We start from the raw sequence: 11,019 nt of genomic DNA on the forward strand, positions 1-11,019 counted from the left end.
ATTTTATTTATTTTCCTCCAGGATCCTGTCACAGTGTGATTTCTTCTCCAAGTTTTGGCAGATAGGCAGGCAGCCAGAATTACCATGAGTGATTCAGATGATAAAATAAATGCACCCTCATTTAGTCTGAGTCTTAAAACACTTAAAACACTTGGTCTGTGCCTTCTTTATTTTTGGTGGAGTATAATAACCACACTACAGGTTCTCCTCTGAATTCTGCTCCTGAGAGCTTGGCTGGAGGAACAAACTGCTGGTTGTCAATTCAGGCTGGAATTTTGAGACATCTTTAGCTACCCTGTCATTCCTGAACATCACTGAGCACACCCTATTTGGCAAGTTACTCTTCTCTTCATGCACACAATGATTTAAGGACACCAAACCTGCACTGTGAAAGCAGATATGCTGCAACCCAAAATTAATAATGGAAAATATTTAGGAAAATTATATATATGCAAAACTTAAAGCCCAGCCATGGGTCCTGGGTCAAGAAAATGTCACTGTGATCTGTGTGATCCAAGGCTGCCAATGCCATGTTCTCACATTATTCAGCAGAGGAGCCACCATTTAGTGGTAAACTCTGATCCAACTAAGTGGGAGTGCCTCATCCATCTGGATATTTCTTTATGACTTAAAAAAAAAAAAAAAAAAAAGCATTTGGAGAAGAGTGGAGGCTTGTGAGGGATCAGTTTAAAAGAAGGGATTAAAAGCACTTCATACAGCCCTGAGGGTAAGCAAAAGTCTACAGACATTGGAAGATTGCAGGCTGTAAAGACTGAAAATAAACATGTGAGGTACTAGGAGAGGGTTTAGTTGGATCCCCTTTTCCCATGTGAAATTGTTGGTGAATTTCTAGATAAACTTGTTTGGAGGGTGAGCTATTTGATCAGAATAGTGTTGTGAGCAACAGTGTATGGGAATTTAAAAAATGCTAGGATGGTGCCTAGAAAAATAAGTGTGAATTGACTGTAGGATGTAACTGTGTCCAGGCTTGGAGATAATTTAGCCTAATCAGCTTTTTCCATCCATTACTCAGAGGATATTGTGCATTATTAAGAGCAGAAACTTCTGGTCACTTGACTGTTGGTGTCTTACAGCTGTGAGGATGTGAATAGTAGGTGTTAAAATCAGCCACAGGAGGGCTCTTGCATTATTTCCCTGCAAGCCTTTAAACATATTGAGGATAATAAAGGAGAAAGCCAATTCAAGCAAGGATAGACAGAGGCTAAAATGATCAAGTCAATCTGTGCAGGAGCTCCTGTCAGTATGGACAGGAAGGGAATGCTCTGATTCATTAATAGTTCACTGTGCATTTCAGTTCATTTCTACTTGTAGAAGCAAAGTCATTTCCCCTTCTGTGATTTTAGCTGATGCCATGCTCTTCCAGGAACAGGTTCAGTGTGTACAGTGGAGTCTGGATATGAGGACTGAGAGAAAGATGGATTTTCCAAGGCAGTGATAAGCAGCTGCTTCACATTTTCCAGACATCTAAATTTGGTGCTGTTCTATTCATTGCTAGGACACTTTTTCTCATTTTTGTTTTTATTGCCTCCACTGTGGCTTGAGGACCATCAGCCAGTGCTACAATGATTCCATAGAGTCATAGAATGGTTTGGGTTTGAAAAGTCCTTGAAATTCATCTTATTCCAACCCCCTGCCATGGATGGATGCAACCCCAAACTCCATCCACCCTGGCCTTGGACACTTCCAGGGATCCAGGGGCAGCCACAGCTTCTCTGGGCACCCTCAGGACCTCCCCACCCTCACAGGGAAGAAGGAGCTCTCAAAATTGTCAGAGCAGTTGTGAAATAAGGCCTTTTCCAAATGAACAAACATCCTCAGTAGCGCTCACTCCACTCATATCTGCTTTCTTCTTTCCCTCTGGATATTCCCTCTCGCCCTGTGTTAGATTTACTGGTGCTGGGAGGACCTTCCTGCCAGTCCTGATCTCAGGCTTCCCCTTTGTCCAAGGGATACCCAGCCAAGCTTCCCAATGTACAGACATGAGACAGCTTCATCTTCTTTTCTCTGAGGACATTCCTATTAGAATTTACTGCTCTTCCAGAAACTCTGCTTCCTGCAGGCCCCTCCAAATCATTCATATCCAAGTGCAGGGATCAAAATAATCCCTTCATACCCAGGGAAGAGTCTTTCTTGCTCTGCTTTGCTCATGCTTTCCATATTCAGCACTTGGGGACAGAGTGAGTATTCAGAGAATTGGTTTCCTCTTGCCCTGATCCAGAGGAGAGTTTTGACAGCCCTTTCTGGACACCTTCACACTAGTGTTGTAAAATTAATTTCCAACTACATCTCTGAATGAAACAATGTTCAGAATTTACCTCTGATCTATTCTCCCTCAGCTGAAGTATTATTTTTTTTCCACTACTCTTCACAAAAGAATCATTGCTCAGGGAGTTGGCATTCATCTACACTCATAAAATATCTTCTCTTTCTACTCTGTGAGGAAATTCAAATTAATAAATGAATTAATGAGCATCTCAAATATTGAAGAAATAGATTAGTAAATAAACAGATCAATAAATTCTTAGTTTTTACTTGGGTGCCTCAATCTGTCCATGAACACATCAGACCACCAAGACATTTTTTAATGGTTTAAGACAAAGAAGGACAACACACTGTTTACACATGAAATTGTATTTTTTCCTTTTTCCACAATTTCTGCCCTTGCCTATCTTGGCAAGAATCTTCTATTGCAAAGCTTGCTTTTGGTAACATTTTTCCAAGGAAAAAGCATTTCATGAGATAATGCACAACCAGCTCTTCAGGATAGAGTTTTTTCTGACTGAATCCTTCCTGGAGCACTAAATGCATTTTTTTTTTTTTTTTTTTTTTTTTTTTTTTTTTGTTTTGGTTTGGTTTTTTTTCTGGATTACCTACATTCTTAGAAGCATTTACCCCTTTGGGTGTTAAGACTCAAAGGCAAATCCATCCACAGGTGCCAATGTCAGGGATGTGAATCGTGGGGGATGCTGTGCTGTTTGTACATCTGCACCCCTGGCCTGTTTGGAAAACCATCTCCACCACTGCTGCCTCTGGCATTTATCCCCTTCCCAGCCCCATGATGGTTTTTTACAACCCCCTGAGGCCCAACATATCTGGCCATCAGGACAGCAAGTCACCGAGCAGCAATGAGCAGCGACCATGTGCGGAGAATTCCTTCAGATGCTCTCCCCCCTCCCTGATTTCTCTGCTCCTGAGTGTCTGCTCTTTCATACTTGGTTGGAGAATTGTGTTATCTCCGTGAGATGTGAGATGTGGTCGGGCTCAGTGCAGGAATTCTGCAGCAGAGCATCGCCCTCCTCCCGCGGACACCACAATGGGGGCTCTTCTTGGCCACAGGAAATGCAAATAAAGATATAAATAGAAGAAATAAATAGAAAAAGGAGAGGTGGGGAAAGGAGAGTGGAAAAGAGATAAAGAGGGGGAAAAAAAGACAGAGCTACTTTTTTTCCCCCCATTTCTTCTCCGAAGGAAGCAGCAGTGTCTCCTTGCAGAACGACAACCCTCAGGATACAGCAGTTGTCTTCAAATCTGTGACCATAAAAAATCATTATCTCTGTGAAATACAGCAATTTGGGAGATAATCAAACAGTGACCAGGGGGCAGAGCTGCCAATCTGAAGGATTATGCTCTGTGCATGCTTGATTCTGTCTGACCTTCCTCCGAGCCAGCTGTCAGCTTGGCGAAAACGCACACGGATCGACTCAGGGCACATTCATTAGACTGTCTTCGGTGAAGAAGTCATTTGCATAAAACCCCAGCTTTCTTAATTAGTACTTCATTTTTCCCTTGACTTATTTTGTGGCTAAGTTCACTTGCCTTTTTTTTTTTTTTTTTTTTTTTTTTTTTAACTTGCCGAAAAATAAAATGGGGGAGGAGATTTCCCTTTTTTTTTTTTTTTTTTTTTAATGTGGGGGCAGGAGGGAATATGACTTGCAAATTAACTCGGTGATAATTAGCCTATTAACATTTTCAGAGATGTAGGAGGTTTCCAAATGTTAAAAAAAAAATGGGAAGGGGGGGAAAAAAGTGTGCAGGGGAATACTGGAGTTGAAATTTATTATTTAAATTTTTGGACTGGCAATGTTGAAATGTTGGGAAAGAAAAAGAGTCCACAGTGAAAAAATTTTCTCCTTTTTACAGTGATTCATACTCTTTCACATTCACTTAGGAAAATGATACTTCATCATTCTCACGGAAAAGAAATAGGATTTTTCCGTGTTGTTAGAAAAAAAAATATTTTTTCTTCTGCTACATGTTGTGAATTGTTTTAATCAAAAAAAAGTTGATCACCCGCTGTAGTTTTACCCAGACTTCTCCTGTATTCACCAATAATAATTTTCAGATCTCCAAAAGATTTAAAAAAAAAATAGTTGTGTCAAAATAAATGGCAAATTATTGTATGAATTTAAAGTATTCAGTTAAGATGCACCACACTGATTTAAGATTGTTCTGTGATTGCTGGGAACAAACAAGCCACAGGAATGATTGTCTTGTGTTACAAGGAGATTTCAGAGGAAAGAGAGATGCCAAATTAGCCCAGACATTATCAAATTTGCTCTTGAGTTCAAAGTGGGTGCTAATAATGCTTGTTCTCTGTTTGATATTCTGTCCCTGCCTGATGTAGGGAGGTGTTTCCCAGTGCTCCTAAGTTTAATAACAAACTAGTCCAACTTCCATTTCAGTACTGCTATCAGAGCTTAATTATTGCATAAGGGGAGGGAAATCTTGAAGTCCAAGCAACACCCCTGTTACTCACTGACAAATCACAAAATAACAGAGGTAACAGGAATACACATCCTAGCATGCTGCTTCTGTGACAGAATTCTGTTTGAAATGGTGAAAAAGCAGTAAAACCTGCTGCCAGGTTTTGTAATTTCCCTTCCATCATGTGAGAGAGCAAAAATGTAACTGGGAATATCTTTATTTCAGACATATATTACAGCTCTCCTATGGTTTTTTAATTTAAAAATTTGGTTTTACAGTTCTTTTCCAATATAGGACCTGCACAGAGTTTCAAGACTGGAAAGGTAGCTGCTTTCAAGATATTCAACATCTTTAAATTTGAAGAATCAGGACTAGCTTTTGGAAGACAAAAAAAAAAAAAAAAAATCAGGTGATTATTAGTGAAATGAGTAGTGCCAGGAGTTTTTATCCCATCCTCAGGGTGGGAGGCTCAGACTGGTGTGTGTGGGTAATAGTGAATTGCCTCAGCCTCCAGAACAGCATGAGTGCACCCAAACTGCCTAAAAGGAATTGTCCTTGGCCCCACAAGACCCCAGATATTCAGTGAAATCATCTGGGGCAGCACAAGTTGGTCTGGAATGAAACCACTCTGAAAACTGTTCTGGGTGTAGAATATGAACAGCCACAGTTTAGTGCCTGTGTCCACTTGCAGCAGTGCTTCATTTACTCAGGCAGCTGTACCCTCAGCTACTTCCATCTGGGAATTAAAACCAGTTCTGAGGTTCATTTCAGATTTTGTTCACTGGGCTGTTACAAGCAATATACTTGAGTATACTTGAAAACCTAGGTGTATTTATGATATTATTAAAGAGGCAGATTAATGAAATATCCTGAAGACTGTGCCATGTAAACTTTTAATATACAGAATGAACACAACAGCATGTCAAGCTCTTGCTTTTGTGAGTTATAGATTGGTATAAATTAATTAACAGAAGTGAACTGCTTCCAAATTTCAGCTGTAATGGCCTGTGCCAAAGGACTTTCACAGTGCTGAACACACATTTTATTTCCTATCTGATGTCTCACAAAAGTATTTCACGTGCCCCAAGAGCAGCTGTAATTATGGAAGTCAAATGCAAAGAGCACAGATATCAGTATAAGGATTCTAACATTTACTCCAGCCTTTCTTGCACTTTCTGCCAATTATATCTGGAAGCACCTGACAGAAAAAGTCTAATCTTCAAAGATTTTTATTGTTTATTGTAGACTAAAGACAAGCTATTGAATACTAGAAACTGCCCATTAAAGCTGTATCAAAATATAAAAAAATCCAAAAATGAAAGTCTATGCAGTTTCTTTCTCATAGAAGGAAAATGTCATGGGGAAAAGCTGTTTTTAGAGCTGGCCAATGTGCCATCCCTCTGTAAATGGCACTATGCTTATCCTCTGTGAATTCGGGATATATCCAATACACTCTCAGCCTCATAGCATTTAAAATCTCTTGTCTGTAGCCTTGGATGGACTCTGTAACCTTCTGCTACTCTGGGAAAATTTACTAGGTTGCAAAGGATAAAAATTGATTTCGTTATTAGACCAAAAAATTCAGCAGTAATTCCCAATTTACTTACTAGGGACAATTTAAAGTCTAGCTCTAACCTCTCCACACTACTTTTATGCCCTCTCAGTGCCACCACACTCAGCAGATATTTTCACTCAGCACCAAACATCAATTCCAAGACTCTAAGCACAGACCTATAGGTACTTCACTCATGTTATTCAGAGTTCTCTCCTTTTTCTATTTCCCTCTGAATTAAAGCTGCAATTCAGAAAGGTCAGGTTCTCAGATGTAAATAAAATATTGTTCCTATGACACATTCATATAAGTCCAAGAGGAGTCATCAATCACTGCTGGTTGATTCAGTACAGTTACAGCAATTTTAGGTCCTTATAAAAGAATTCATTTTGTATTCCCAGTCTAGGCAAAGGTCATCATATCTAACTTTTCCAATACTAAAATTAGGCATTTAGTCTGAAGTAGTCAGCTCTGCACCTGCTTCAGTTGAAAAGAAAAAAGATATGAAATATCAAGAAATAAATAAAATGTAACTTAAGTACGCACCAGTTCTGTGATGGAATGAATTGTTCTCCCTGGGAGCTAGTCTCTCCTTGCTGGCCATGGGAGCCTGTCTTGACAGATAATTTAGTGAAGAAAAATTATTTCTAGGAAAGAAGAGTTCAATGGGATGGGTCAAAGGTTTAATTGCTTGATTACATGGTACAGACAATCTTGAAAGCTTTCTTATCATTCTAGGAATTTCAATGTAAGAAAATAATAATTATTATTTCTACTAATGTTATTATTATTATTGCTATTTTACTTTGGGATACTTTGAGTTGGAAGGAACATATAAAGTAATTTAGTCCATCCCCTCTTCAATGAGCAGAGACATCTTCAACTAGACCTGGTTTCTCAGAGCTCCATCCAACCTGACCTTGAATGTTCCCAGAGATGGACCCATTTTCAAACACATTTTCTGTCTTCTTGATTTTATAATGAGTGGGGATTAGGTGATGTTTCTCAAATCCATGAGTTCTTGGTGCCTGGAATACAATGAATACTCTGCAGTGTTCTACAGCTTCCACTGCTGCCTCCTTGTATGGCACTAATTATCTTGTCATGCATTATCCCAAGGCTCTGAAATCTTTGTGGCAAGAGGCATCTCAATTCCAGATAGAGGCTCAAAGAAACAATGTCCAGAATTACCATGGCTGACTCCAGGGAGAAAACATCTCCCAGTGCTACGTGGAGGTCTCTGTGTGGAGCTGAATCAGAGTGCTCCTGCTTCAGGAGGCAGATTTTGTGTCCAATACTAACACATCATTATTCAGTTTTAAATGGGGCTTCCACTCTTCATGCAGAAAATAAACCACAAAATCCATAATAAAATCCATAAGGATGAATGATAAGCTCTAATATAATAAAGATTTGTCAAGAGCTCCTGGAAAAGGGATGGAGATACACACCCAATCTTGAATGCATTTCTCCCTTGGATGTCCAATTTGATGACTAAATACCAAAACAGGATTTCTTTCTTCACCTGTACAGAAATAATAAGAACATTCATAGAATCATGGAACTATTTATGTTGGAAAATACCTCTAAGATAATTTACTCCAAGTATTAACCCAGCACTGCCAAACCACGTCCCCAAGTGCCACATCCACGTGGCTTTTGAACACTTCCAGGGATGGTGTTTCCACCACTTCTCTGGGCAGCTTGTTCCAATTCCTGACAAACTTTTCAATTAAAGTAATCTTAATATTCAATCTATGCCCCTCCTTGTGCAATTTGAGGCCATTTCTTCTCTTCTTGTCCCTGTTCCCTGGAGCAGATCCTGACCCCCCTGGCTGTCCCCTCCTGTCAGGAGTTGTGCAGAGCCACAAGGTCCCCCCTGATCCTCCTTTTCTCCAGCTGAGCCCCTTTCCAGCTCCCTCACCTGCCCCTCATCAGATTTGTGCTCCAGTCTATTCACCATTTTCATTGCCCTTCCTTGGACATTCATATGTCCAAATAATGCATAAATTAAAAATATGTAAATAAAGGGAAAAAATGCTCTATTGTCTTCAGTGGACCTAAGGAACACTTTACTCAATCAAGCACCTCCATGGTAAGGTTGTCATTTCTCATCCTTCAGCATTTCACAGTAGGTCTTCTTATTGTTACTTAGATTTTTCCTTTAATTGATGCATTCTTTCCTTTTCTTTGACATTTCTTCTTTACTTTCTTTTCTTTAGCTACTGAAATTTAACCTAAATTTCCCTGTCAAAGCTTAAATCCATTACATCTTGGTCTGTCCTAGGTGACTAATGAGAATAATTACCAAACTATTTTTCAAATGTGAATTATCTACTCAGGCTAAAATAAACCCACCAATCTCATTTTCAGTGAAAATCCTGAGCCTGGCCAACAATTGCAATCCCTGAAGTAAAATAACAGGGTTTTATTTACTAAGGTCTTCAGTCTATTCACTGGTTTTTATTGGCATTGAAATAACATTTGGGCAGGATTATATTGCATATCTCCTTTTTATTTTTTTTTTCCTAAATATGGCTGTTTAAAAGCCCATAATTAAAAAGCCTCTGTTAATACTCTGATATTGCCACCAGGATTGAAAAAAGATTAGTGCCAGAATTCTGGGCTACTAAAGTGTGTGCATAGTATTGAACATACATTCACTGGGAAGATCATCCCAGAAAAAAATAAAAAGCTAAAAAAAGAAGCATAGAAATAGGATTCTTTCCAAGATGCTCCAAGCCAAAGGACTGGATCTTTGTGCTGCCTTGGCACAGAGAATCTCTCAGCTGGTGTAAAACTGGTGTACCTGGCTGTTATGTCAGCCTTTCCCTTAATATGGCTTAAAAATCAGCTGCTCTAATGCTCATCTGGATATGATTCCTGGAACCAGGGGCAGCCTTTTACAGCACAGCACTTCCCCACTGCTCTGGGTTACTTTTTTTAAGGGCTGACAAATGCAAGGCTTGCTGTGCTGTGTTAGGATATAAATTTTACTGTGATGGAGAATAAATATATACAATCAAAAAACTGTATACAATATTGTTGTATCACCATACATATCCTCCACAGTAGATCAAATGTTCCTGGAGAGGAGAGCAACAGGCCCAAATACCACTAGGGATGAAAAATGGGAAAGAAAACAAACTGGGTGAGCAAATTGCAGAATGATTCCCTTACAACATCTGCCTTGCTTCCATTGGTCCAAACACTTTAAGCTTGCATGACAAGGGGTGAACAAGTAAAACAGGCTGGAGTGAAATTCATTGTCCAGCACCCAGAAGGGTCTGGATTCAAGGTGGGGTTACCCAGGAGCAAGGAGGGTCCTTCTTGCAGTGCCACAGGAATTCCATTCCATCCTGTCACTAGCTGAGTGTGCTGCAGCACTGGCTCCACACAGCATCAGTCTTTGCTGTCTCTGACCATGTGCTTGCACCACCTCTGTCTTGAAAAGTTCAGAGCTCACCTGGATCCTTGGGAGCACAAATAAGTCTGGAAAATGCCACAAAGTGTTTGGGGCTGCCCCTGGATCCCTGGAAGTGTCCAAGGCCAGGCTGGATGGGGCTTGGAGCAACCTGGGACAGTGGAAGGTGTCCCTGCCCATGGCAGGGAGTGGAACTGGATGAGCTTTAAGGTCCCTTCCAACCCAAATCTTTCCAGGATTCTATGGTTCTATGACAACATCCAACATCCAGATTTTTTTTTTTTTAATTAAAAAAACTGAAATAAAAATATCGATTTTGAGTAATTTAAAACCCATAATTTGATCTTTATAATGGAGTGCCTTGTCTGACTTTCTCTTAATTTTGCACAGAAAATAATGTTAAAATCCTATACCTTAACATTATCATAATAAATTCGACATTTTTGGTATTTTAATGAAGCTTTGTAAAAATAAAACCTTTTTCTGGTGAAGCAGACATCATTTCAAAACTGTAAAATTAAAGGAGAGCTAAAGCATGTATCTTTCCCAGCTGTGCTGCCAGTTCTGCTGCTGCTTTTACAAAAGGCATTATTACAGAAATAGGAAAGCTTTGAGCATGGCAGGAGACTTCACAGAGATTTTGTAATGTTCAGGACCTGGATAATCACAAGTTTAAACATATGTAGTGTCCAAACTGAAATACACATTAAAAGAACAGAAAAATGCACAGAAAAAGAGAAGCAGCTCTCAAAAAGTGTTTTCATTTATACAGTGACTAAATTCACTGGATTGTTTGATGCAGAAGGACATCTTCAGTGACAGCATAAAACTGCTTTTCTGTGGATTAAAAAATGCACCAAATATAATCTAAAAGTAACAGCCATGCTTTAATTTCAGTTCCAAGATAAAAATAAAAGCAATTAATGCAAGTTTTTGTTACCTCAATGTAAATGAGAAAGACCCCCGAGAGCTCAACGGAATTATTCCAGATTTTCACTGATATAAATCAAACCATGATTTCACTTGTCTTACTTGAACAGAATTAAAATGCAACTTCCAATTACTTAGTTGCTCAGACATATTTATCAACACTGAGTGTCATCTCATCTACAGGGCTCAGTGACAAAAGGTTTGAACCAAGTTCAGAACTTCCCTGCATGAAGGGCTGTTCCTACCATCTAAAAAAAGGCCAGATCCTGCCCTGTTTGCAGTGTGAATAAACCAGCCAGATAAAAATCAGGGATAAGGAAATGATATTGTCCCCTTTTTAAAGATCATGGAATGAAGCACACAGCAATTAAATGTTGCAGCCAAGGTC

Source organism: Oenanthe melanoleuca, chromosome 3, assembly GCF_029582105.1.
Source record: "Oenanthe melanoleuca isolate GR-GAL-2019-014 chromosome 3, OMel1.0, whole genome shotgun sequence".
Taxonomy (NCBI): Eukaryota; Metazoa; Chordata; class Aves; order Passeriformes; family Muscicapidae; genus Oenanthe; species Oenanthe melanoleuca.